The following is a 27803-nucleotide window of genomic DNA, read 5'->3' on the forward strand; positions in this document are numbered from 1 at the left end:
CTTAGTCCTATAAGGTTCCAACTGCAAAGCACCAATCACTGATCAGAATGTAGACAAGAGGACCAGTCAGGATCTGCCCCTTTATCATGTGACCACACTGCTCTGTGACTGTGGTTAAAAGGAGCTGAAAAGATCAGGAAATATTGCTCAATGTTAAGTTTTGAAACCTCCAAATTGATTATTTTATCAAAATCATGATGTATGACACCGATACAAACACTAACTGAGTTAAAGTCAGTTTTTTTGTCAGTGAGAAGCAGATTTTTACTTTTATCTACCATTTCTAGTCAGATAGCTTTCTGAGTTTAATGACATACTGCAGAATGTTATTAATAGTGATTTAAGTTACTCTGACCAATTAAAGGATGACAGCGATGAAAACCAAAATGTTAATATGTAAAAACATGAGATACAGTCATGCTGCTAGCTGCTGATGCTAGCTGCTGATGCTAGCTGTTGATGCTAGCTGCTGATGCTAACTGCTGATGCTAGCTGTTGATGCTAGCTGTTGATGCTAGCTGCTGATGCTAACTGCTGATGCTAGCTGCTGATGCTAGCTGCTGATGCTAACTGCTGATGCTAGCTGCTGATGCTAGCTGCTGATGCTAGCTGCTGATGCTAGCTGTACCAGCTGCTAACATTCAGAGCTCAGACACTGACAGAGACACAGTCTGTTCAGACAGAAAGGAAGTAAATCTGGTAGCAGAAAAAGACAAGAAAGGCTCCAAAAATGAAGAACAACTGACAGCAGCAAAAAACAAACAAACAAACAAACAAAACAAAGTAGAGCAAGGAGAGTAAATATCAGCATGTTAATGGAGAAACATATATGAAAGGTTTTTTTTTCTAATTGTCTTGAATTTTGTTGTTGGTAAAACTTTATGAACTCTGTTATCAGTTTAGATCTGTCAGTGAAAATAAAATGTTTTTTATGTCTAAATTTAAAACTTGCAGGAAAATTATAACCTTCAGTAGTTCACGCATTGATACTAATCTATCAGCTTTTTCCAACAGAATCGTGACTTTCCCTGAAGTAGATATAAACCTCATTTAAACATATGACGGGACTTTGATATGATATATTTAGAGTACAACATATTTTATATCAGTTTTGCTAACAAGGATGTCGACACTTTGAACCTCAATATCAGTCACAACTCTTCTTCTGTCTAAATTTAATTAATTTAATTTCACTCTGATTTACTTTTAGCTGATAAATACACGTTCAGCCACATTAAGCTCGTTTATTTTCTGTTTCATTTTTATTTTAAAATATTTTGTTGTTGCTCCTCGGTGAACGTGCCTGTCGTTGCAGCACGACCTCATCAGAGGTTTCAGTTTCATTTCATTTGGATTTTAATTGATTAATTCGCAGTAAGGTACATTAAACCTTTTTTCCCCTCATTTGTTTCATAATGATGTCGTTTCATTAATTAAAAAAAAAAGATTGATTAAGGATTTATGAGAAGATTTTCACATTCTTCTTCTAAATCTCTCTCTCACTATTTTCTTTGGATTCAACAAACTCTTTCATCATCGACGCCCCTAAAATATCCACATAAGGCGACGTGTTCTGCTCCATTTGTGGACGAGTTTCATTCACAAAAATGTTCCCGAAGAGTGAAAAGAATCCATCAGAGCAGCGCTGGACTGACAGAAATAAAGAGGAAATGCTTTGATATGAAGTTAGAGGCTAAAAAACTCAACAAATCCTTCAAATTAAACAACAACATAAGTGGTTTGACCTTGTGCACGCAGGAGCGTTTTCTAATCTCAGTTGGTTTCAGGTGGTTTTTAAAGAACAGGCTGGTTGATGTTGCACAGTCTGAAACTAATAAAAAACTTTAAATAAGCACAGATTTCTGTTGAGATTGGGTTGTATTTCCCAGACAAGAAGTAAGTAAATGTTCCAGTGCCTCCAGATAAGTTCTGGTCTTGAATCGACCCTCGGGTTGTCCTCGACCGCGGCCGCCGCCTGCAGCTTCCCGCCTTCATCTGTTAAAACCTCAGGGCCTCTTTAGATGCAGATGAAGAGCTCTCCGGTCGAGTCCACAGAGAGAGAGAGCTCCGGCAGCTGGAGGAGACACTCGGAGAGCGATAACCGCCGGCCTCCGAGGAGGGGTCTGCTGGAGAGGCCTGGAGAGAGGAGAGAGTAAACAAACACGAGCAGAAGAGAGATGAAGATGCGCGTTGAGGCGTTATCGGAGCGTCGAGTCAAAGACGGGACAGGAGGAGCCGAGGGAAGGCATTAATGAGCGAGCTGAGGAGATGACAAGAGCTCTTCACTCTGAGGGGAGATTAAAGGAGTTTCTGATGATGCAGAAGAGGAATCATATGAAAAGAAGATCATGAAATTAATGAATAAGATGTTTAAATAAGACTTTTTACAATTTCATGAGGGTGTTTCATACAAGCACTGACAAAGGAAACTGTAAAAATACACATTTTTTATGTTTTTAAAGCCATTTTTACCATAAAACAACTGGTAGTTTAGATGTATTACTGCTCAGTTTTCCTTAAAGGATCATTCTGGCAATTTTTTGGATCCAAACCAACAATGAACTGACCTACTAACGAACAGTGTTTACTTGACTCTGTTCTGCTGTAATACGACAGACTGACTCTCCTCAGTAAACTCACTCACTCAAATATGTTTTGGAGATAAATTAATGGTGCCTGACTTATGTTTTCTGTCAACATAATGAGAAAATGTTAATTATTAATCTCAGAAATGTTGATACTGAATGCATGAGTAGTTAGGTCATTAAAATGTAGCTCAAATTTTAACCAAATTAAAAAAAACATAACAAAAGCAAATGAATTGTTTCCATCTGCTGCTGGAGCAATTCTCCAATCAGGGACATTAAAGGACGAGTTCACGGTTTCTAAAGTCTTACATATGAACATTGAAACAGGTTTTGCTCGCTGTTTAGTCAAATAAAGTGAATATCTGCCACAGTTACAGTCTTTTTAGTGAAAATATTCCCAGTTTGTGTGTTGATGGACAGCGTGTTCCTGCTCAGCTGCAGAGGAAGGATCGTAACAAAAAGAGAGACGACGGCACTAAAAAGATATTGAATTGATTTCACTAATTTGGTGGCAGAAGCTTCATATCAGCTTCTGATAAACTTTAAAATACATTTTTGCACAGAAGGATAGATCTTCTAGTGGTCAGTATGAACAGGAGGAATGATTACAGCAAGAAAAAACCTGTCAGTGTTGTTTCATGACACACCTGAAAACTTGTGAACCAGCGTCATTAAACCGTTGCAGAAGAAGAAGACACAACGAGATGATGTCGTTAAAAGAGCAGCAATCAAAGCTCAAATGATGGAAAACCTTTTGGAAAACGTGCTGGAAATATGACATTTCTGTTTGTTTCATGTATTAATTTGAGGAATTAATACATGAAGTGATAAGCTGGATAATATATTTACACATGACTACCAGAGTGTCTTCCTCCACAGCTCAGTGAGGAGCTTCATGCTGCAGAAACAAAAAGAGGGAACAGCAGCGTGTTTCTCCCAACATTACAAAAAAATGTGCTCAAGAGCTCATGAAGACATTATGATATTATCTGCAACTGGACCTCATGTTATGAAACAGGAGGAAAAGCCTTCATGATAATATTCCAGGTGAGATAATTACTGTGTGATCACTCGCTGTTAATGACAAACTGCTGAAATACAGACTGACATGAGCACAACAACGCGCTCTTCTACCCACTTTTCACTTTCTGATTGTTTGGAGAAAATCCATGTAACTCACGTGTTGGTGCAAACGTGTGTTACCATGGTTACATATATACATATATCGACGCTTCATGTCCAGAAGGTGGATTTACTAGTAGCTTAGATACATTTCAAGCATTTGTTTCACAGCATGCAGACACTTAAAGGACCAGTGTGTAAGATTTAGTGGCATCCAGCGGTGAGGCTGCAGGTACTAACTGGACACCCTTCACCCCCCCCCCCCCCCCCCCATCCTCCCCCTGGTCCTCCCCCTCATCCTCCCCCTCCGGTGTTTGGTTTGTTCACTCTGGGCTACTGTAGAAACATGGCGGGCTCTGTGGAAGAGGACTCGCTCCCTCTGTAGATATAAAACAACAATTCTTATTTTCATGGGATTATACACTCATTAAAACATACTTATGAATATTACATTTCATCTCTGCCAAGTCTGTTCTGCTAGATGACACTAATCTCTACTCACTGCACCTTTAAGGATATTGTCCGCTCTTCGTCTCAGTATCAGACAATGAAAAGCACCTATTATAGGAAAACTTTATCATAATAATGAATTCTGTAATGTGAAGAAAATACATTTTCATGTTAAAACCAAGCAGCAACCTCCGGAGCTGTAAAATGAAGCCAATGTGGAACTGCAGTTCCTTGAATGGCCACTTGAGGCTCCATAAGCGAGTCAATCCCCATAGACCTCCATGTTAAAATGCCCAACTTTACAGCAGAAATAAACATGTTTACAGCCTGGTACAAACAACGGTTTTGGTCTCTGTAGCTAATTTCCTCTTTCATGACAACTGTACGGGGGATGAATTTTTTTATAACTAATCCGTTTAAATTTTATTAAGCCGTAAAGTTCTGCATAATGAAGGACATGGCTGCTTTGAGTGACAGGTCCGCCAGCCGCTAGGTGGCTTGTTTCAGCCATTCAGCCCGCCTCTTTGCCCATTTTTGATTGGCTGGGAGTTAGGCAGCGTCACGTACTGCCAAGATGGCGACGGCCGGAGCGGCTCGCTTTGAGCTTCAAAACCGCTCTTCAGAAACCAACGGGTGACGTCACGGTAACTACGTCCATATTTTTATACAGTCTATGGTTAAAACAAGATACTTTATTTCATTTAAATTAGATACTTGCTCTCGTCATCTCTTGCTGTATCGTCACATCTTCAGGGTCAGTATGGAGAGTAGACCCACTTCCTGTTTTCCACAACCTTTCCTTTAACTTGAGACTATTTGGTCAAAAAAGGCACGTTGCAGGATCACTATAAAATATTTCCATCTGATTTAATCAGGCAAATATAAAAGTAAGTTCTTGAGGAGTTCAGTATTTAACTCAAATCAAAGGTGATAAAACTAAGAACAGGATGTGCCACATGTGAAGAACGAGGGCGGAGAAGTGTCATCTAACTGAGACGCTACTGAAGAGAAATTTAAGGGGATTATGAGGAACATAAGTGCTTAATTTGCCATATTAAAATGTATTTCCAGTTCGGGGGGATTACTTGTTCACAGTTCAAACAAAAAGCCACATGAAGAAACAACCGCTTTAATAATTCATAAGGGTGTTATAAGGTGGATCTTTTTTTTTATACGTGGAACCAAGAAGATCAGCGTGTCGGGAATAAAGAAACGATGTTAAAATGCTGCGTGTTGCATGAATAATGAAGGTTAATGTCAAACAAATCATCTGTATTACATTTCCACATTAATCCTGAAAGAAAAGGAGTGAGTACAGCGCTATCTCGATAATAACAAAGATCGAGTCGTGTTTCTTTTCTTTGAGTCCCCCCCCCTCGCCCCCCCGCTGAGAATCTGGCTGCCGTTTCATTAACGAAAAGCCCGAACACACACAAAGATATCTCATTATTTTCCCATGAATATCTACAGAGAAAATGAAATCTTCTCGGGGAAAAAACCTTTCAACCTCACCTTCCTGCCAAAAGGAAGGAAACAATAATCAGGGCGGGAAGCGCGTTATCGAGGCTCAGTGCTTCATTCAGAGCTCAGCCGTCCTCACGGTGAGTCGAGAGAGAGACGACGCAATTTATTCAGCTCACTGAGGAGAGAGTCTTTATCTGAGAGGGAGAATTAAAGGGAATTAATGAGACACACACACACACACACACACACACATATATAGAGAGAGAGTGATGAGCTCCAATCAGCTGGCTCGAACCTCTCTGATGTGGCTGCTCTCCATCAATCTTCCCTTCTTCTTCTTCTTCTTCTTCTTCTTCTTCTTCTGGCCATTTTCACAGCAGTTTCTTGTTTTTAATTTACATAATCTACAGGCACACAGGTCATGATGTCAGTCGTCCAAAAATGACCTGTTGTTACGTTTGAGAGACAGACGCCATCTAGCAGCCGTGGTAATTGTGAGTAATTGTGTGTAGTAATTACAGTTCTGATGAGGTATATATAGGGTATATGGGATGGATGGAGGCTTTTAACCCAAGACCGCTGTTCATTTCCTGTTTCCAACCATGAGTCAGGACCTGAACTCCTTACCTGAACCGTAACCCATGTGGTTATTATTGGAGCCATGACGACGAAGGTGGCCTAACTTTAAGAAAGTAAGGAACTTTAACACACACCACATGTTTCTCTAATCTTAACAAAGTGGTCATTTTAACCCAAACTATGACCTTTCCTTAAACCTAACCAGACCTGAACCACATCATAAAACATCGTTATTGATTGCTGATTACTGCCGATAGCGGCGCCAGATAAGAAAATGCTTCTATGTGTGGAGTCACATGGTCAAATTACGTATTTATTCATTTAATTTGGAGGACTTGTTGGCCCAGGTGTGCCATATACTGGGCCTCATGCAAGAAGCAATCATACGAACAGATTCCATCTTAAGAGACACGTACGAGTGATTTTCTCACACTAAGAATTTTCTCTGACCTACAAACAAAATTTAGTTCAGACCCGTCACAAACAAGTACAAGTCACGAACAGACAGTCTGAATATATTTAAATGATACTTAAATAAGCTAAACTAATGAATGTCACAGCAACAACATTATATATATACATATACAAATATATATACACATATATATACATGTGGGAGTTTCTCAGGAGAAATCACAATACGGGAGCACAGCGGGAAATTTGGTACTACTGGGAATATGAGTATAATATGATGAGAGGAAGCACTGCTTTGTCTCTGCAATGAAAATATAGGATGGTGTGTGATGTAATCTGTGGTGAAGTCTGAGAAAGGCAGAAGTGTAGGATGTTTAGGAGGAGGTTTTTTTTCTGCAGTTGCATCCGCAGAATTCATAAGTCCCCAAATCCTGGAAACTAGAATCTTCTTCTTCCAAACCACATCAACCTGTAATTACTTTTGCTGCTCAGTGTATATTCAGCTTTTAGTGGTTTTCTGTTATTTATATCCTGTTCTGATGTTCGGATGTTAAACATGGTCAAGGTTCCAAAACTTATGTATTGTATGTATGTAAAAACGCTTCCTGTAAGACAAAACCCAGGTTTCAGCTGCCCTTGAACGCTTCATTCATAAAGTTATTTTACGTTCCTGATGAGATGACATCATCTTGTGGTGCATGTCCATCAACGTCTGTTTGTTCTGTTAATCTTTGTAGCTGATGTTCACATTGTCTATTCTCATATTTCAAAAAAAAAAAGAAGTGAAATCCTGCTACTATAGTTTGTTTACGGAGCCTGTTTCAGACAGAGGCTGAACTGAGGGGCTGCATAAAGGACCAGTAGAAGATAAATAAGGAGTTTTTTACTGGAAATCATGCAAATATATCACAGCAGAGCCAGAGCAGCCCAGCAGAATATGTCCTCTTCAGATCTCCAGTCATAAAGGCCTCTTTCTTGGTTTCCGAGAAGAAGCTTTCAAGAGTCCTCAGAGACTCAGAGGCTGAAGGACTGAAGGCTGCTGGTGGCTGAGCTCTGGAGTTGTGGCCTTGACCATCGTCCCGTCGAGGGTCAATCTGCGGCGTGGGACCTCCTCACCGCCTCCACCAACCCTCTCAGCATCTTGATACCAACGACCCTTTTTCGACATCCTCTTCCCCAATCACCCCACTCCTGAGCCCACCTGTCATAATACCCCGTCACCAGAGTCCACCCGCCCCTCCACCTCTCAGTCACCATTTCATCTGTCAACTAGCAGGTGATTTGTCACCACTATATGAACTGAAAACTGTAGTTGAAGTCCATTTTTAATAGAAAACTTAAAAAAAAAAAAAAAGTGATGTTAGAGTTGAGCTTTGCTGCTTGTTTTGAGGTGAGTGAGTTCTCCGAGTGTCAGTCGTCTCTAAGTCATAAAAAAAAAAAAAACTTTTATCTCCAGAATCCTGAATCCTCGACTCCCACGTCGCTGCTCTTCTGTAAAACTATAGAAACAGATGCACTTTTATACAGAAACTAGAAAATCAGCTGTTTGTTTCACAGATTTCTAAGTTTGAAATGCAGCCTCTGTCACTGTTTGCCTTTTTGAACCCTCCTACTACAGTGTACTGTGTAGTTTGTGTGTGTGTGTGTGTGTGTGTGTGTGTGTGTGTGTGTGTGTGTGTGTTCAGAGACGGCCCACCTGTTCCTCTCCCTCATCAAATCCTTTCCCCTCTCAGCCTGTTTCAGCCTCGGAGGCTCTGAGAGCAGCAGCAGTCTGACCTGAGAGACGGATGAACAGATCACGAGTGGCTCTGATCCGAACCCTTCACGCTGCTGAAGGTTTTTAACTAACCGGCGTTCGCTGGTCTGATTCTGCTGAGAGGCACACACACACAATGCTTTTCTGTTTCTACTCCATAAATCATTTCCAGAGAAAAAAAAACAACCTAAAAGCACTTAAAACACTCAGACAAGATTAAAGATCTTAAAGTGACACCAGCTGCCCTGTGAGGCTGAAGTGTTAGATGGCTCTAAAATGGAAAAAAAGAACTTTTCTATGTTTATATTCTTACTAATAGAGGGGCGGATGATAAATCAAACAGCCGTAAATCTTCAGGCGTTTTAAAACCTGCAGTTCGTATCACTAAAACCAGGTGAGAACGTTCTCTCTGCTTATTGGTCGGATGTGTCTGAGGCGGGAGCGAGAACGTAAACACAAGCAGAAATCTAATAAAGACATCTGTCAACATGTCAAGAAGACAACACACTGGTTGTTAGTCCAGGCCTCCGTTCATTCTGCGGCCAGCTGCTGCCAGCAACTGTTGATTTCACTCCCAGCATGCAAAGCGTTCCTGAGCCACACAGCAGCCGTTCAGCTCAAACTCGCAGCCTCGTCGTCGGTCAGTTGGAGGTCGGATCATGTTCCCACCACAAATGAACCCGCTCCAGAGTTTGTTTATTGTGACCACTTCCTCTAAAAAGGATTTCTGTGGTTACTGTGTTCAGATCTGCACAAAGGAATCGAACCACAGAGTCCCCATTCAACCAGACTGGAAACCACAGGTCCCCTTAAATGAAGTGGTCATTTTAGGACAAGTCATGTTTGGACCAACATGAGCACTGTATCGAAAAATGCAGCCTCCTCATTTACTTTAATGAGACCACTGTGGTGCCAACGCAGAGGAGAAACCTGGATCAACCTCTGCACTGTGACACGCCGCGTAGCCAATCAGGCAGATTCCTGCTACTTCCTGGTTTTATTGTAGCATGAACAGCAAAAAGTCTGCTGTTTACTTCATGATCATTGTGATGAAAGATCAAACAGTTCTCACCAAGACAACTTTCCAGAGGTGTAAAATAAAAAAATAGGGGCTGGTGAGAGTGTTGGTGTATTCATGATGCTACAGATGAAGAGAGATGAGAAACAAAATGCTGTTTCTGGTTTTAACACTCAGCTTTTCAGCTTCATCTCAACATTTACTAAACTTTCAGTCTAAGCTGTAATTAAACTGCTTCAGTGCATCGTATTGACTCAAATATACTTCACACACCACCAGTGTGTGTTCCCTTTGTCATGATATCATGCAATAGACAGTGCACTTAAGGCTGATGGGAATTCAGTCATTAATGACGAATCCTGAACTGAGATGTTGGACGAGTGGAACTTTGACCAAATGAATCTCTGCTGAATTTCCGTCCGATTTCTGTAAAAATGTTTGATTCTGGACAAACTGTTGGAACAAGAGACAGACAGACGGATGGATGAAGCAGCGTAATCCACCGTCTCTACTTCCTCCTTCCTGCTCAGAGTTTACAGACCAAAACAATGCAGACCTCTCAGCTCATAAATCCCTTTGACCTCCGGCCGGGACGAGTTCAGAGAGGTGAATGAGGACTGGAGTTAATGAACTCCACCAGTCTGTTAACTGGATTAAAGTTCATGTTTGAACTGGAACAACAAAAAAGGTACAAGTGCTTCCCTGACTTTGACAAATCCTCGACCACATTTAATAGTTTTCTACAGAGCACACGCTCAAGGATGTTTTTGGGGGTTTTTTCCATCTTGTGAGAACATGTTGGCAGATATTGTGTTTTGGGAACAACATTCATATATTGTGCCAACAAAATCTGTATCTTGTAGTGATTACATCTGCACATGATGACTCAAACATGCTTCCTGGCCCTGCAAACTGTCTATTAGGTTAATTAAGTTTACTTTTTTAAGTTTTTATAGAGGAATCATTCCTTCTTTAACACAAAAACAAGATTATTCTCAACAGGAATCTTTTTACTTGTCAAACTGAACAAAAAAAAAAGTGAAAATATTTTAACAAAAAGCAGAAACCAGAAATGAATCTCTGCAAGTGTTTTACATAAAAGAAAGTCTCTTCAAACTTCAAACACAGACTGAGCGCAAAGCACAAATCTATCTTCCCACACGTCCAGACCACGACTGAAGACGGGATTAAAAAATAATCTGACTGCAGCCTGAAAAGCTCAAACTGTTATTACAGTAATGTTTCACAGATCAGATTGTCAAATCTCATGTTTGTTTTTTAGATCTCTTTGTGATTAACTGTTCTGGTTTTATATACAGTAAGTTTTTTCTTCTCCTGCACAAATGAGGACAAAAAGTTCATAACTCCAACTCACAGATCACAGTCTCATCATTAACAACTTCAACTACGGCAACAAGTTGTGTCCAAAGTTCTTATTTACTGAAAACTCTTGGCTCTGATTGGCTGGAGGGTGAGGATTAAATTTGTTGTTAGTGTTTGTTTGCATGAATGCACCAGTATTAAACTGTATGTAAAGGACAATAACAAGCAGGTAACATTAAAAAAATAGAATCGTTTTAATAATAATAATAATGTGTCACAAGATGCAACGATGATATCAGTAAAAAAGCCTGGTTAACTTCTTAATGTTTATCTAGATGTTGCCTAGCAACACACAGGTATGGGAACTATATTTCATGATACTGAAAACATGAACAACTGATATATTTAATTTGATGATGTGGCATTTTGTAGGTGAGTTGTATTAAGGCTTAAAAGTGTTGATTAAGACCAACAGTGTCTCTTTATTATATTCAATCAGCAACAATATTCAGGCATAAACTGATGAATTAGTTAATTAGTTCATGTTGTGATGATCTGCAGCTTCTGTCTGAAAGTTTCACAACATTTTATAGATGTAATTTTCTTCCTCAACAACAGTCTATCATCCATTTTCACATAATAACTATCACTGATATAAATATTCACAGAGACAAAGAAGGACGCTGCATTAAAAACCTGCAGCTTAATGACTGATGTTCCTGCTGTTTTGCACATGTAGATATTTTACTGCAGTGTATAAAGTTTAACTAGTAGCTGTACTGTATGTGTCTGTACATACACATACATGAGATGCTCATCAGATCATTCAGTGAGATGCTGTATTTTACATCCAACTGCAGAACTGCACCACATCTTAAAATTTAATTATGACTGACAGCCGTCTGACACCTCACTGAAAATCATCATAATGTTTAACAGGACCTGATATTTATTGATCCATTTATTGAATCTGCAGTTTCTGGGATTATTTTTATTCTCAGTTCATTATTAATATACAATCAAATATCATCACTGTTCCAGTTATGTCCCTGAGACATAAAGAATATAGATACACAACACTGAAAACCTTACTAGTAGTAGTACTAGTAGTATTTAACATTGATGTTTTTAATGTGGTTGATTCACTTTCAATTTTTTTATTATTGTAAATTGATTGCTGTATGTTGACCTTTACACTGTAAAGTGTGTTGGGACCATGCAGCATGGTGATCCTGCACTTTAAATAAAATTCAATTGAATTGAATTGAATAGTAGTACCAGTAGAAGTACTAGTAGTAATACTAGTAGTAGTACTAGTATTACTACTAGTAGTAGTATTAGTAGTATAACTACTACTAGCACCACGAACCTTACTACTGCTAGGGGTTTTTTATTCTGTTTAATTTTAATTGATTTTACTGTCTAATTATAGTATTTAAATGTTTTAACCATGAAAATCACTTTATTATTATTATTATTATTATATTTGTCTGGGAGGACTCACCACACCCAACACCATAATGTATATAATAATATATATATGATATAATAAGAACCTCTACATTCCAGGAAGCAGCAGCAGACTGAGAGGAGTTTTAAATAGTTGATGAAAAGTTTGTTTTTCTTGTTGTATAATTCTTCTGTTTTTGTCTGTTGTTTTTCTGTTGGTTTGATTTGATTATGAAATGTTACTGAATGTGTTTTATGACTTAAATATCTGCCACTGTACCTGTTCTCCCCTCAGAGGAAATAAGCTTTTAGCTGTATTGTGTTTTTCTCCTTGATAATTTAATTAGTATGTCAGGACTGTGCGGCTGCAGTCTTGTATGTACGTTTATCGTCGTTGTTGTCTGTCCGTGATTGTAACGGATGACTCAGGGACTCAGAACCTTTGTGTCTGAACATAACAGAACCTGAACCACAGTGTTAGCAGATCAGAAAACATGTGGATCATTTTATGGAAGGAAATAACAAACAGCCTGTTTTGTCCTTTAGTTTGAAGGACTTGTTGAAAGCAAAACTCAGTCTCCTACAAACTGAACGTGGATAATTTAGTTCTTCTGTTCTTACAAAACATTTCAGCTATAAAACTGATTTTTTTTTTTTGGACAAAAAGCTCTTGAGGATAAAAGGAAGTGTTTTCTGAAAAGAGAGGTGCTTTCTGTTCTGCTTTTCACCCCCAAATAATATCAGCTCTTTCATGAAAAGTAGGTGAGTGTAGTGATTCTTCAGAGGTCGTCGCAGACGCTAATTAATCACCTAAAAGCCTCGCAGAGAGAAAAAAAAAAGAATGAGCCGTTTGAATAATAGATTAAAAAACCTACCTGGAGTTTGGAAGTTACTGTGGCCGTGACCAGCGGTTCTCCAGCGTGTCTGCGGTTGATCCCACGGGGGCGTCGAGTTAACGCATCAGGTGATTAAAATATTAAATCTTAAAAAAGTGGAGAGCTGAAACCGCTGATTGCTAGAAGGAGTCGACACAGTCGCAGTTATTCTTCCAGTTAAATCTTGTTCCTGTTTGAGTGTTTCAGTGATGACTGATGGAAGAAAAAGGTCACCATGTGGGTGAAACCTCAAGTTCCATTAATTGCCTTCGATGTTCAAGAAAAGACACAAATCTTCATCACGCTGTTCGTTAACAACAGTCTGTTATAGTTAATATGTGAACATGAAGAACTTGAACCTTTTTCTGTTCTTGTACTCGGCTCGTCAGGCAGAAAATGCAGCGTTATTCTATTATTATAAATCATCCAGTGACCTTTTCTGTTTTTAATGATTGATTTATTCTCATTGGAGCTGCTGCTGCACGCTGTGGAAGAAAAGAGTCTGCAGGGCTGAAATACACGTCGGGAAAGAAAACTGAATAATAAAAGTTGAGATACAAAGTTTGTTTTTGAGCAGTCATCGTGACGTTTTAGAGGTTTTTAGTAACGTGTATCTGTTCTGCCCTTAAAACAGGGAAAACAGTGAGGGAAGAGGGATGAAGAAACCTGCACACTTCTCTCGTTTTCACTCATTTGTACTAAGTTTTAATTATATACAGTACAACCAAATTCACATATTTTCTCAGTATGAATACACCCAGTCTCAGGACCACAGTTTTATATTTTTAACCAACATTGACTGTGACTTAAAGGTATAGTATGTAATTATTACACATTAAAATGTTATAAAGCGACCTAAATTTATCATGAAAATGTGTCTTAAAACTGAATAAAAGTCCATTTATAACAGTTTGTGTGGAACAACCACAACGCCGATGTATTATCTTGTATGTGTGTAAGTTACTCTTTGGTAGACGCCATTGTAGCGGACAAACACAGCGCCGCTGTATGCATCTGGTGCGTGTTTACTCTTTGGTAGAGGAGGTATGACGCCATCGACAGGCGACCAAATGAAACGGTCCGTTACTTTGATTAAATTACAGATTTCTCTGAGTTTGAACATTGTTGGAAACATTTAATAATGTAAGTACACAACTCAACAACATATATAACATAGGTCTAGTTGTTTTTAGACATTTAAATGTGGAATAATTACATATTATACCTTTAACTGAGATACATTTACCTTTTTAACTTTTGTATTTTATCGAACACATGAAATGACCTTTTACCGTAATAAAATAATGTTTTTTAACACCTTACAGACAAACTTAAGTGCAGACAATGGCAGAACAAGAGTTCGACGCTAGAGCGAGACGATAGCAGTAGCTAGCTTACACGGTGACGGAGTTAGCCAGAAACTCTTATAAACAACATAAAAGTTAAAAATTCACCTCTTTCCCTCGCAATGAACAACAATGACAAAACAACAAGTATCAACAATGTGTTTTGCTAACTTTATAGTGCTTTGTGTACGGAAAAGCACACTTCTCTCATTTTTCACTGGTTTGTATTGAGTGAGGGAGAGGAGCGCGACTCCCCCTACTGGAGCCCTGAGGCATTACCAATAGATCAACGCACAATCAACCCAGAGAAAGAACACACATTACCTATTTGTACTGTTTACGCTCTGGCTGGATATTCTCCACAGTAATAACCTGAGCGACACAACCTGAAATAACAATAAAATTATGTATTAAGAAAATAGAACACAAGAAATATAATGGCATAACTCTCTCTCTGAAAAATCAAATTATTTTTAAATTATTTTTATCTTCTTCTGTTGTGAGCATGGAGTGTTTTTAATATGAGCTGCTAGAAGCATTAAGATCAATATGTTAAGCTACATGCTAGATTTCACAATATGATGTGTTATGTTGGTTGAGGAAAAAGACTATTTTCGTCTTAGTCATGCTAGCACGGCTAAAGGAGTCACATGATGTGTCCAGACTGAAATATCTCATTAAGTATTGATATACACACATTCACTGAGAGCAGCTCTGCCATAAATTCTACTTTAACAGATCATTTCATTACATTTTTCAGTTTTTGATGACATTGTCAGAAAGGTGATAATTCTGCTTTATGTTTATTACTGAGGTCATAGTGGGTGGTGATGGTGTACTGGAGTGTATTATATTGAAAAGTATCCCTTGGCGCTAGACGGAAAGTCACCAAAGTTATTAAAATTCATCCTCAGGGGAGATGAATGTGTGAACTTGAGAAGGTGTTTCATTGACATTTTCTCTCAGGAGCCACGATGATAACTCACTGAAATGAGTCTTTTTAAACATTTAAATACCTGAATGTACTTTGGTTTAAGAGTTATCACCTCAAACCTCTGATGTAAAACTACAGCAATCAAGCTAAATGTAAAAAAAAAAGTGTTTAAACTAAATTAAAAGAACAAAGAAAAGTTCCTTTTAGGGATTTTCACCCCCAGAAATTTCCATGAAACCAGGATTCTTCAAACACAAAAGCCATCAGAAACAGCTGTTAAATAATGGATTACAGAGTTCACTATTTGAATAATAAAGTATAACAATTAGATTGATCACACAGTAAAGCTTGTGTTAAATTAACTTACAGGTACGACAATCTTCCTGAACAGTACGTGCAGCACAGAATGATTTTCACTTTTACCGATCGAACTCAAACAATCAGTGGAGGTGGATGAATTATAAGTAATTTCACACTTCACTTCCACTTAGTCTTGGCGGCTACATCCTGTCATGTGACATGTGGAGGAGACTGAACACACTCTCATTACATTTCCTCCCACTGAAGGAAAATTCGTCTCAACTGTGCATCCTGGGAGTTGTTTCGATATACAATTTTACAGTTTACCAGCTTCTGTGACCTCGCTTTCACCTCAACCTGCTCTGTCTACATGTCAACTACATTTCCCAGAGTTCCTTTTGACAGGAAACTCCCGGGGACAGGGTTTGAACCTGCTATTATCAGATGTGAATTCAGTGCCAAAAAAAGGTGACGTCAGATTTCTCTTCATGAGCGCTGGAACTGATAAAAGATTAAATGATGAAGATAAAGTTGATATCACTCAATAAATCAATAAATTTGCAACCAAACTTAAAAGCAGCTATAATTTATATTTTTATAATACCAACGTCTGAGCTGTCATTGTGTAACGTGTTGGTCGTAGTGATGAACCTACAGAGAATTATCAGTGACTCTGCAGCTCCTCTCGGCTTTACGGAGCTTTATAGTGAGTTTCAGCTCATTGTTTATCTGTCCGGCTGCAACTTTACTGTTCTGGTTCACTCTCAGCGTCTCATAGCGTCGTTTTCAGAGAAAAGGCTGTAAAAAGCCGCTGTACACTACCTGCTCAGTTAGCTGTAGACTAGCTGGTGAACATAGTGGAGCATTTAGCAGCTAAAGAGCCAGATATTTCCCTCAGGAGGCGGTGGAGACCAAAAACAGAGCTACCACGACTCCACATTAATGATAATGTTGCTCCGTGGAAATAAGCAACTGTTTTGCTCAACAGATCAACTTAAACTGTAATTACACACTAAATCTTTTTTTTTTACTCTGTACACATAATCACATAGCTTTATATGATGTTAATACAGGTGATTTTTCCCAACAACATACATATTGTGTATAAAAACTGCTTTTTCTGCTCAAAATTAGTTTCTGTTTGCTTGGATTTGAATCCTCCCTATTCGTGACATAATAGGCAAGTATAAAGAGCAGAACACTGGCTAACTGTAGCTTCAATTTGTCTCTCACACAGAGCTGCTGGTTCGCAAATCTGATAAGAGACGGTGGAGAGACAACGTCATACATGACTAACTTTCCTTTCCCGGAGTTTTTTGTGCTTTCTCATCTCACAGGAAACCCTGAGTTGCAGGCCGAGCCTTTGGGTCCTTCGCAGTCCTGTTGGCATCCTTCCCCTTCTATTGCTGCTGTTATTGTTATGATTGTTGTTATTCTGCCCCCCCCCCCTCCCCTCCATCCCCCCTCTTTCTTTCTGGGTTCTGCTTGAGGTTTCTACCTGTTAAAGGGGAGATTTTCCTCACCGCTGTCGCCAAGTGCTGCTCATGGGGGGAATTGTTGGGTCTCTGTAAATCAAAGAGTACGGTCTAGACCTGCTCTGTGTGAAAAGTGCCCTGAGATGACTTTTTGATGTGATTTGGCGCTATATAAATAAAATTGAATTGAATGGAATTGAACCATAAAAAATATCCATTATAGCCTGTATAGAGGACAGGGTCACAATTTTTCTTGAAAAATTGATTTGAAAAATTGTGAATCTGTCCTTTAAGACTGATCTTTGGCTTGCCAAGCTAACACATGGTGAATATGCCAAAGACTGTAGCTCCAGTATGCTAGCTCTGCTCCTTAAACTACATTTACATTGTGCATCATCTTGTTTGTTTACTTATGAAACCAAGTCAAGCTGTTTCACTGTGTAAAAGAGAGACTAACTGTCAGAACAGAGCAGAGTTTTTAAAGTTGAGAATAAGTCACTCCTGTCTCCTTCCTGCTCTGCATTTGCACTCTTCTTCTATGAATTCTCTCCGTGTGACTCTGTGTGCAAATTGTTCGGCCACCGGCAGCAGCTTTGTCTCAGTATTAGATGGATTTCCCCTGTAATAGTCTGCTGAATGCATAACGTCCTGGGACAAAGTGTATATTTGTGTTGTGTTGGCTCCTCCAGCCGTCACATCATCCTCTTCCTCTCCTATTATATCCGACAGTGTTTCTGTGACTGGCATGAGCAGAGGAGCGAGCAGACAACTGATGTTCAATGAAGCGCTCCACTTCAAAGTTTCTGTGCTGCAGGATTAGCAGAGGAAGGAGATTACTGTAATTGGGGACTGTAGAGGTGGAACAAAAGGTTCTTCTGTCTGTCAGAGAGGTGGATGTTGTACAGTGAACACACACACACACACACACACACAGTTACAGTGGAGGATGTTAAAGGGAAAATTCACTCTAATCCACTTCAACCCCAAAAAAAACATGAGAGTGAGAGTTTAAAACGTGAGAAAAACTTTTCATGCTTTCTCTCATCTGTAAAAAGTCACTGGAATCACATTAGAGACAGTGTGAAGCAGCACTCTATTGCACTGACTAATACTTTTAGCCATGCTAGCGGCTGGTCTGTCTGTGGTTCGGTCCAGCAATTTGTTCCAGACTGAAATATCTCAAAAACTGATTGGTGTGACATTTTCAACAGACATTCATAGTTCATTCATAGTGTGAGTCCTTGTAACCTTGGTGCTCTTCTGATTCTTCCTCTAGCACAAGTTTTCAACTGTCCCAGCATCACCAGCAGCCTGACACTGTGAAATACCTCAGCATCTACTCAATGGACCGGCACAATATTTGGTAAAGTCACTCATCTTCCTCGCAGAATTAACTGAAATAACTGTAATCCTCTGACTTTTTATCTTGTTTCATCAACTGGTCAAAATTTAATTTGTCCAATACTTCAGTTACCAAATACCTGCAAAACTAATGACATTCCCATCAACCTCAGGTGTAGTTTACTCTGTGCTAGTTAGCAACTGTTAGCATGCTAACATGCTAAACTAAGATGGTGAACATAGTAAACATTATACCTATTAAACATCAACATGTCACTGCTATTGTGAGCATATTAGCATGCAGATGTTAGCATTTAGCTCAAAGCATCGCTAGCATCAGACTCATGATAAATGTCAAATGTGAAAGGGGTCACTCGTAGTGATGAACCCATATAAACTGTCAATGGTACAAACAAATGAATAAACTTATTGTCCAAGATTGCCATCGCGACCGACTGACTAGTGTCAGCATGTTCCTTCCTGGCTTGCTAGTATGTTAGCTATTAGCTTGCCAGCTACAGTAAGCGATATTTTTTTTCCCAGGATGGCAAAGTCATGACCTGCCCTACTCTGCCTCTGATTGGCTAGTACTCGTTGTCTTCGTTGATTCGGTCGATTAGGTTTAGGCATGAGGAGTAAGATTAGTCAGGGTAAGAATATCAGGGTAAGCCAATCAGAGGCAGAGTAGGGCGGGTCATGACTTTGCCATCCTGGGAAAAAAAATATAACCTACACTATTCCAACTAACCCTGTGAGTTGTCACAATGTCACCAGGCCTCTATAGCACCACCTATATTTCATGAGAAATATGAGGATGAATTTTGCTGCATCATTTTCTGATGATCTGAAATGTACTCATGGAAAACCTACCCAAACGTGAGCTGTATAAATTAATTTTATAGAAAAAAACACCCGTTAGATCCATGTGGTCGACCCAAACAGAGAGAGAACACCAACATCAGCAGCAGCATGACGCTCCACCAATTAACAGACAGCTTTGGTGGAAAAGAGCAGCAATACATGTCATTTTTTCTGCAGTTCAGAGTTCACATTCTCCATCTGCTACAAAGAAAATATGTTTTCTCTTGTGATGATGATGAAGAACCACATAACCAAAGCCAACAAAGTGTCGACTTGGATCCACTCGAGTATAAAAATAGACCTGCAGCAATACGTTGAAACCCTCGGTGGACCTTTGCTGATCACACAGTCAAACGGTCACAGAAAGAACTCATGTCAGCACCTCAAATCCCTGACAGCCCTCAGTGTGTGCGCGCTGTCGGTTTTCTTCTACCTGATTAACAAGACAAGACCTTGTAACCCTGTAAACAGTCCTTTTTCTGAACTCACTGTGGCATTCATTAACCTGACTTAATCACTGCTGCTGGGAAAGAGCTGGGGGGGGGGTGTAAAACCTCGCCGTGACATCACAACAACAATGCATCGGAGTGTAGTTTGGACTAACACAATTATCTCCTCATTACTGCCCTATTTTTGAGACGCCTCTCGCCGGCGCTGCCTGTCTGTGCAGCGAGCTGCTGAGGTGGCAAATGAGTAATGATTCCTAATTGTCAGACTCGCTGTAGAGATTACGGACCGAGTTACTGGATAAATTCCTAAATGATTTTGTGCTGCTTGGCTTCTCCCCAATGGACTGTTCATCTGTAAATATTCACATAATGGGAGAGAGAGAGCGAGAGAGAGAGCCAGGTACACTGAAGAGGTTCAGATTTATCCCTCATCGGCATCATCAGTAACAGCTCACTGATGCAGAGAAGAGGAGCTGATTCAATAAACCCCGTGTTGGAGATGACACACATTACTGGAACACTCCACGATATTGATCCCGTACTGAAAGCAAAGTAAAGGATGCTGTTCTGGCTCATTCAGAGTAATGAGGTGAGAACAGTCAGAGCTGAAGGGGGGGGGGGAAATATCTGCAGCGCTATTTCTGTCGAAGTACTTCCTGTGTGTACTGCGACGAATATGATTTTCATACAGTAATGTTGCATCTAGTTTCAGTTTCTCTCTACATGGTTTGAAGACTGTAATACAGTCTGCATGTAGAGCAGCAGAGGAGGAGAGGAGGTTTGGGGTTGGTCCAGGTTGGAAGAGAGCAGGACTCTTTGAAATCACCTTCATCCTGCAGACGGTACAAACTTTTTGTTTACTGGTGGTGGAACGAAAGATGAGGCCTGTTAAACATCTCCAGGTCCACAGTAAAGGTGTGTTCACATTACACAAACGTCTGACGCTGAGTGTTCATCGTTTGGTGGCGCTGTACTAACGGGTGTTGGGTTTCCTATTTTCATACTATTGCAGGGCTCAAAGTGCAGTGTTCCACTGGTGAACTGGTTTTTCCTGCAGCACACTGACGTTATTTCCTCCATTACATGTGTCACAGTGTGAAGATTAAACAGGCAACTAGTTATTTTTGCATGTAAAACATTTAGTTATCACATTTAGACCACATTTTAATTTCTACTTTCATTTTATATACGGCACTACATGTTATGGAATTTTCCATCTTTAGGGGTTACAAACTGGGTCACATTGGGTCAAGCCTGGGCTTTGAGGTCATACTGTAATTCTTAAGTAGAAAGGAGATATTCTCTCCTCTCCTTCAGACTCCTGAACCCTCTGTGATGTTTTGGGGAAGCAGAAGCCTCTCTGATAAAGCATCGCCATGGTCACCAAGGTCAGAGGAGGCTTTCCTAGACAACACAGACAGGTGGATGCGTAGATTCTATTGACACAATGTGCTGACGGTGACCTGAAGTTCCAAGCAACATGACCTGAACTGACACGGGTAAAATGCAGTTCCTTGTTTAGAAACTAGTGAACCGTTTAGACTAATTTTTTATATTGTCGGCTGATCTGTTGAGGTTAAAGAGTCAGACCTTCAGGGGGCAGAACAGAAAGAGACAGCATCTTAACCAGAACACCTTGATGTTCACTGTTTCAGTTCTCAGCTTGATCAAGTGCTTCAATAAACATTTTCAGACATCAAAGTCTCGTGTCCGCTTTTCTCCACTGAGGCGCTGACCATCGCTCAAAATATCCACAACACTACAGAGGTGTTTCACTGCAGAAGGTTGCCGTATGGATCATTATGATACCTGAGTTATTACAAACGGGAAAAAATGGTGATCAGAGGATCATCGACTTGTTCACATAAGTGAATTTACCTTTAAAGTCACTCTTGGCAGCATATTTGAGCTGCTGTATTCATATTTGAAACGTTTGATGTTCACAGATAGCAAGAAGTTTCCTTTGAGGAAAGCCCATCAGTGTTTAAAGTGGATGATTGTCACTAACACCTATAATGTATGATGATGTATTCTCCACAAGCCTGGCCATGAAAATACCAAAAGTGCTCTGAGCGTGACCCCAACACACTACATAACAGCACACTTGACTGCAATCTGCGCCGCATGTTTGGTTCATGAAGAGAGCACAATGTGTCGTTCTGAAGTTCAAGGACCAACAACATGTTTTGTTGTTTAATCTGGAGGACTTATTGAAATCATCAGCATTTTTTTCATTCCATATTTTCAGATGTAATAAACTTTATGGCCTCCAGCAGCTGCTGTTGTGGTTTTTGTCAAATATTACAAGTCCTTCAGTGTATCTGTGTCTCTAACTGAACTCTGGCTGCTTTTTTTAAAACCACTGATGGGCAAACGTTTCTTTTAAATACATATAAAACACTTTGAAATAACCTTAAACATCCTCTCCAGATGTGTGTTAAGGCATAAAAATACTCTACTTTGAACAATTTTATGTGTCTGATATGGTTTTTCCACCAAAAAAAAGTATAATTACCACTTCCCAAATCCACTTCCTAAACCACTTCTTTAAATCCTTAAAATGACATTTACTCCTTCTCCCTCATTAAAAATTCAAGAATCTATGAATATGCGAGTATATTTAATTCCAGACGTTGAACAGCTGGATGTCTCCTCCTTCACTGTAAAAGTCCGTTCTCAGAGTTTGTGCACTCGAGGCTTCCTGTAAGTTGAATACTGGACCAGGATTGGCTCCGAACTAGCAACTAGAGAAACTTTTTCCAACTTTCAGCAGATGAATGTAAAAACAAACTCTGAACATACATCATTCTGCACAGTGAAGCTCAAACATCCAACTGTAGGAACAGGTGTGTTGTAATGCAGGGCGGCTATTTTGAAATATGAACTCTGTAGTTTGAATTTAAAAAGTTTGGTTTGGCCATCGGCGTAAAGGATTAGAATAACTTAAAACAACTGACGCCTTTATTCTGTGGATCTTTATCTCAGGTGATTCATGAAACACTAAAAACGCCGGTCCAAATGGAAGATAGCCGGGGAAATTGCTTCTGGAACATTAAGTTTTAAAATTCGCCTTCTCCACAGTGTCTGCTGCAAACTTATTCCGGTGTAATGACAGCGTGAGGAGAGATGCAACCTGGAGGGCGGCTGGTTACTGAGGTGAGACTGTAACACAGTCTGAACACCCAACAGGCTTCAGTGGAAACACTTAGAGAAGCTGTTTTCACCCTGGTCTGTGATCTTGATGTGTGTGTGTGTGTGTGCTTAAGGCGTCTGAGTAGAGTGAGATTTCCCTCCAAGCCTGTTTGAGATTCATAGCTTTAGAATTGGACTCTAAAGTGCAGGGAGGCCACTTTTTTTAAAAGCAGGAACAAATTCTGGCGCCTGTCTGGCCTTATCCTCCGGAGACCCACTTAAAAGTTTGTTTGGGCTTTTCAGAGTTTTGGCATCTAAAATCAGCCACAACGACAACAACGTCAAGCTGAGAAACTGAGGAAGAGACGGCGTCTTCGTTAGAGACATCCGGGTGTTACTTGAGAACCTTCCAAAGCTGAGAGGAAGCTACATATTTCTCAGCAAGAGAAGACGACAGCTGATTCTGGCCTTGGTGAACATTATATCTGCAGTTGATTAAAACACAATATCGTCTAACTCTCTGACTTTGTAAAACTTTCACACGCAATCAATGCACAAGTGAGTGAAACAATGTTGACTTAAAAATAAAGCAACTCCAGATATTTGCAGCAGAAACTCACAACATTCTGTAAATCAAAGCATTCGAGCATCACTGAAGCTCACCTTAACTTCTATAGACGAGTGTCTGAGCGACATTATCAGTGAGATACAGGCGGACCGAGAGCTTATGAGAAGATCAACATGTGAAGATGTTTTTGTGTCTTAAACTGTACAAATCACAGAAGTTATGGATGGAAAAAAGTTCTTTATCCCAAAAAGGAAACATCTCAGAATTAGCGGTTAGCTTCAGAGATCTGGATCTGGAGTCCTGGGTTTTATGAAGGAAGCTCACTCTGTTACTGTGTGTTTAAGGCTGTTTAATGAAGAGTGCAAACGTTTGTCAGACTCTGTGATCAATACTTTGGTGATCAGTTTGACATGTTTTTAAAGTTTCACTGTGCGACTCAGCAGCATGCATCGTGTTGCTACACTTATAATTTTTCAGAGAAGGAAATTCCAACAGGTGATCAAAGTCTTTTATCATGATCCTGTGTTGCTGATCAATAATACTGATTAAATCCTGTATTACCTGTATACACAGTGTTCCAGTGTCTAATATATTTTGAGGAACAGCAGGTATGTCATACATGCTAACATCTGACTGTAAGCAGGAAGCCCATCTATAACATCACTGTTTGTTTTCAGGTCGGGCCGTGATTGGCTGGCTGCATCGGACATGTTTCTGTGATGCAACGCAAGTCAAGCTTGAGCTTCGCAAGGTAAACATGCACACTAAGCATGTTGTGCTTGTCTTGTTTGTTTGTTTTTCGAGGCTATTTTGCTAATATTGCCAAACATTCTGGGAACTCATGTCTATAATTACTGTTAAAGGGAAGAACATATAATAAAGCCCAGGAAGGCGGAAACGGATGAACGTGATTAAAGGGACGTGACGACCTGTAAGGGACGATCTAAGAGGTAAAGGACCCGCAAGGTGGCAATGGTCATTTCATTGGTCAACACTATACCAGGCATTCTATTGGTTGGAAAATATTAACGGTTATTGCTCCAAATATAAACATCTCAAATCCATCCGTGTTGGAGCCTGAATCCGATCTGAAATATGAAAGTGGACAATGTTAGGAAACACCTTAGCAACAACCTTAGCAACCACGGCACTGGAACAGATGGCTGTTTGTGGACATGTACGAACAATCTGACATCATCATGAGGAGGAAGTAGAGGTAATTTTGCAAATGAAGCAGGCTGAAGCCCTGGCTTTTGACTTGCAGGGAACATTTATACACACATTCACCTCAAGTTTTGGACCTTTAACTATGTTTAACATTCAACATGATATTAAAAAACAGAAAATCCCAAAAAGCGTGATATTTCCCCTTCAAGCTGCACCACAGGAGATCTGATCTTTATCTGAGAGTGCATGAGCAGCGTCAATTTGAGAGCGAGGGCAGCAAGTTTTGAGGGAAAGCATTACAAAATCTGAATATAAAAACATTTTTGTCTAATTTAACCTTGAGTAGTGCAGTCTCTCAGTCAGTGTCTTGCATTGGAAGAAGAATTAACATATCCAAATATCCCCCAGTATCTCTATGCCTGACTCTCTTTTTTCTTTAATACCTCCTGTTGTACATCATACAAATAGGAAAACACATGCTCTGACCCTCTGCACAGTTTTAAAGAAGTATCCAGTTTGTCACAAGTATAAAATGACTCACAAAGCAATAATTCAAACCTTTTTCCTTTAACAGAGAGATCATAATTCACCCAAACACTTCTCAAGACAAGAAGCAGTGAGCTCAAATCAATCTGAGAACTGAAAGCTTTTTCTCTTTTTGGTCCTCAGTGGAATATTATTGGTAATTGACCTAGTACACAGCTACTGAGCCACTTTATTTTGGGCTTCAGTCAGAGTAATTTTATTCCCGTCCTGCTCCTGGGAAGCCGCTGATGGATTTTATGCTTCCTCGATGACACTGTTTCTGCTGCTCAGCCTGCAGCCCACAGACTCTGTGCAAGTGATGCTCTTATTATGTGCATCTTTATATAAGACTGCCTTCTCTCCTCAGCTTTGATTCTTTCCTTTTCCTGATCAGTCTGAGGTTTGTTGTGTCTCAGACGCTTTAACCATAGTTCTTAACAGTTAATGGTTTGTAATGTTGGCAGTCGGAGTCTAATTTAACTGAGTGAAAATCTTAAATGCAAAAGTAGTTAAGCTGAAAGCAGCATCACCACAGACTGTTATTATTCACAACAGACAGAAAATGAGTTATTGATTTTGAAAATGATTGTTGAATGTTCTCTGAGGGAAGTTCAATAGATGACTGTGGAGGTCAGGAGAAGGTCAGCGAGCTGAGATGAGAGGAAACAGCAGCTGACATGTCTCAAATAAACACTCAGTTGCATGTTTGTTATAAACATAGCACAAAACGTAAGGAAATTGGTGTTTGGTAGATTATTTCTTTGTTGTAACAATGCTTCTTGGCAATAAATCTTATACTGCTGGAAAGCCTGTTTATTTCCCTTTTAAATGGTGCCACATTTGTGAGGAACATGCATTTGTGGGATGAGCAGCAGAGATGAGTATGTGGGTTGCACCCATGAAAAATTTGCCAAACAGCCATTGACTCTTGTTTGGTGTTTGGTGGATTGGATGATTGAAGTTTGAAGAAACAAGACATATTGAGCAATTTAGCAATTTATTCATTTAACAAACCATACACAGCCACAACAGCCTGGCACCTCCTCCTCATGCTGGTTACCAGCCTGGTCACACACTGCTGTGGGATGGCATCCCATTCTTCAAAGCTTCCAATCGTCATGCTAAGCTAGGCTAATTGCCTCCTGGCTGTAGCTCCATACTAACACACAGACATGAGATTCACCAAAGTATAAAACTCACAAATCAAAGCATGTTGTGGGAGTGAGCGTGGTTGGTGTTCTGCAGGAGAGAAGAGAGGTGTGGAGATGGCTCATGAGAGCAGTGCCGGGTGAGATGATCGGCACAGCTGGTGCTTGTTGGCTAATTATACTCTACCTTTAGATGCAGTAGAGTGCTGGACCTCAGATGACTGCTGCACACTTCAGACAGACGGCACACCAGCTGCTGAATACTGTTTGGCTGAAGCCTGTAAATATTATTTGTGGGATTCGGTGACTTTAAGCAACTGGGCCACATGTGCCAGAAGAGGCCGGGCAGCGAGGGGTGCACGGTGGAAGCATCACGTATTTGTGTGTGAACGGCTGTGAATAAAAGGATGTTGTCTGTGATTAGACTGTCATGTGCTGAGGAAACTTACAGTGGCAGTGAGATTTGCTAAACATATAAACATAGCACAAAAAGTAAGGAAATTTGTGTTTGGTAGATTATTTCTATGTTGTAACGATGCTTCTTGGCAATAAATCTTATACCTTTGGAAAGCCTGTTTATTTCCCTTTTAAATGGTTCCACATTTGTAAGGAACATGCATTTGTGGGATGAGCAGCAGAGCTGAGTATGTGGGTTGCGCCCATGAAGAATTTGCCAAATCTTCTCTGCCAATGCCAAACAGCTTATTCTGCCATTGACACCAGCTCAGGAGTTCAGCAGTCAAGACTAAAAGTGAGCGTCAGAGCAGAAACGGACAGTAAACGACTGAATCTGAGCTGAACAACAAAACTCTCATCAGACTGAACTCGACTGGACAGATTTTAGCTGCTTGTGGAAGACGGATATCCATCATTTCATAATATCACAGCACATTCACTGTGATATTACACAATCCCAACATCATATATGTGTTCGCTGTTTTTTCTACATCAACAGCTGCTCATGTGTCCCATTAAAATTCCTGCAATCTTTTGTTTGTTTGTCCTTAAATATAAGCTAATTTTAATTTGCAAGGAAATGGCAGAAAAACATTTAGTGTATTTAATTGTATTAATTGTTTATTTCAAGTTAAATATTTATCTACAAATCTGCACCTGTTGACTTTAATTCTGAGTGAGAATGATTATTTTACTTAATGTTGATATAATAGGCTATAATATAATATACTATAACATGTAAAAAGCTATAATCTGTTTACATACTGTATTGTAGTATTGTACTGTTGTATTGGGGGTTTGAAGGGGTGCTGTGGTCTAAAAAAAGTTTGCAAACCGCATGTAATTAAAACTGGAATAAAGTCTAAAATGTATTAAAGAAAAATGACAAATAATAAAAATAATAAATATAGTAGTAGTTATATAGAGGTGAGCTGATGAATAAAACAAATATACAAAATAGAAAAACATAAATAAATTAACATAGAAATGTAGTAAAATAAGGTGCAAAACGCATTTTACTTAAATCTAAATGTAAATAAATGAAACAGACTAACTGTATGCA

General features: G+C 39.6%; 1 long non-coding RNA gene across 1 annotated transcript; it reads left to right on the forward strand.

Annotated features, from left to right (window-relative positions):
* The first annotated feature begins 17489 nt into the window (after positions 1 to 17489).
* LOC121903909 lies at positions 17490 to 24437 on the forward strand. Its single transcript, XR_006098132.1, has 4 exons — positions 17490 to 17983; positions 18370 to 18456; positions 24122 to 24195; positions 24308 to 24437. It is a non-coding gene; the product is annotated as an uncharacterized LOC121903909 (long non-coding RNA).
* The last annotated feature ends 3366 nt before the right edge of the window (positions 24438 to 27803 follow it).

The sequence above is a fragment of the Thunnus maccoyii genome, chromosome 1 (assembly GCF_910596095.1).
Source record: "Thunnus maccoyii chromosome 1, fThuMac1.1, whole genome shotgun sequence".
NCBI classification, from domain to species: Eukaryota; Metazoa; Chordata; class Actinopteri; order Scombriformes; family Scombridae; genus Thunnus; species Thunnus maccoyii.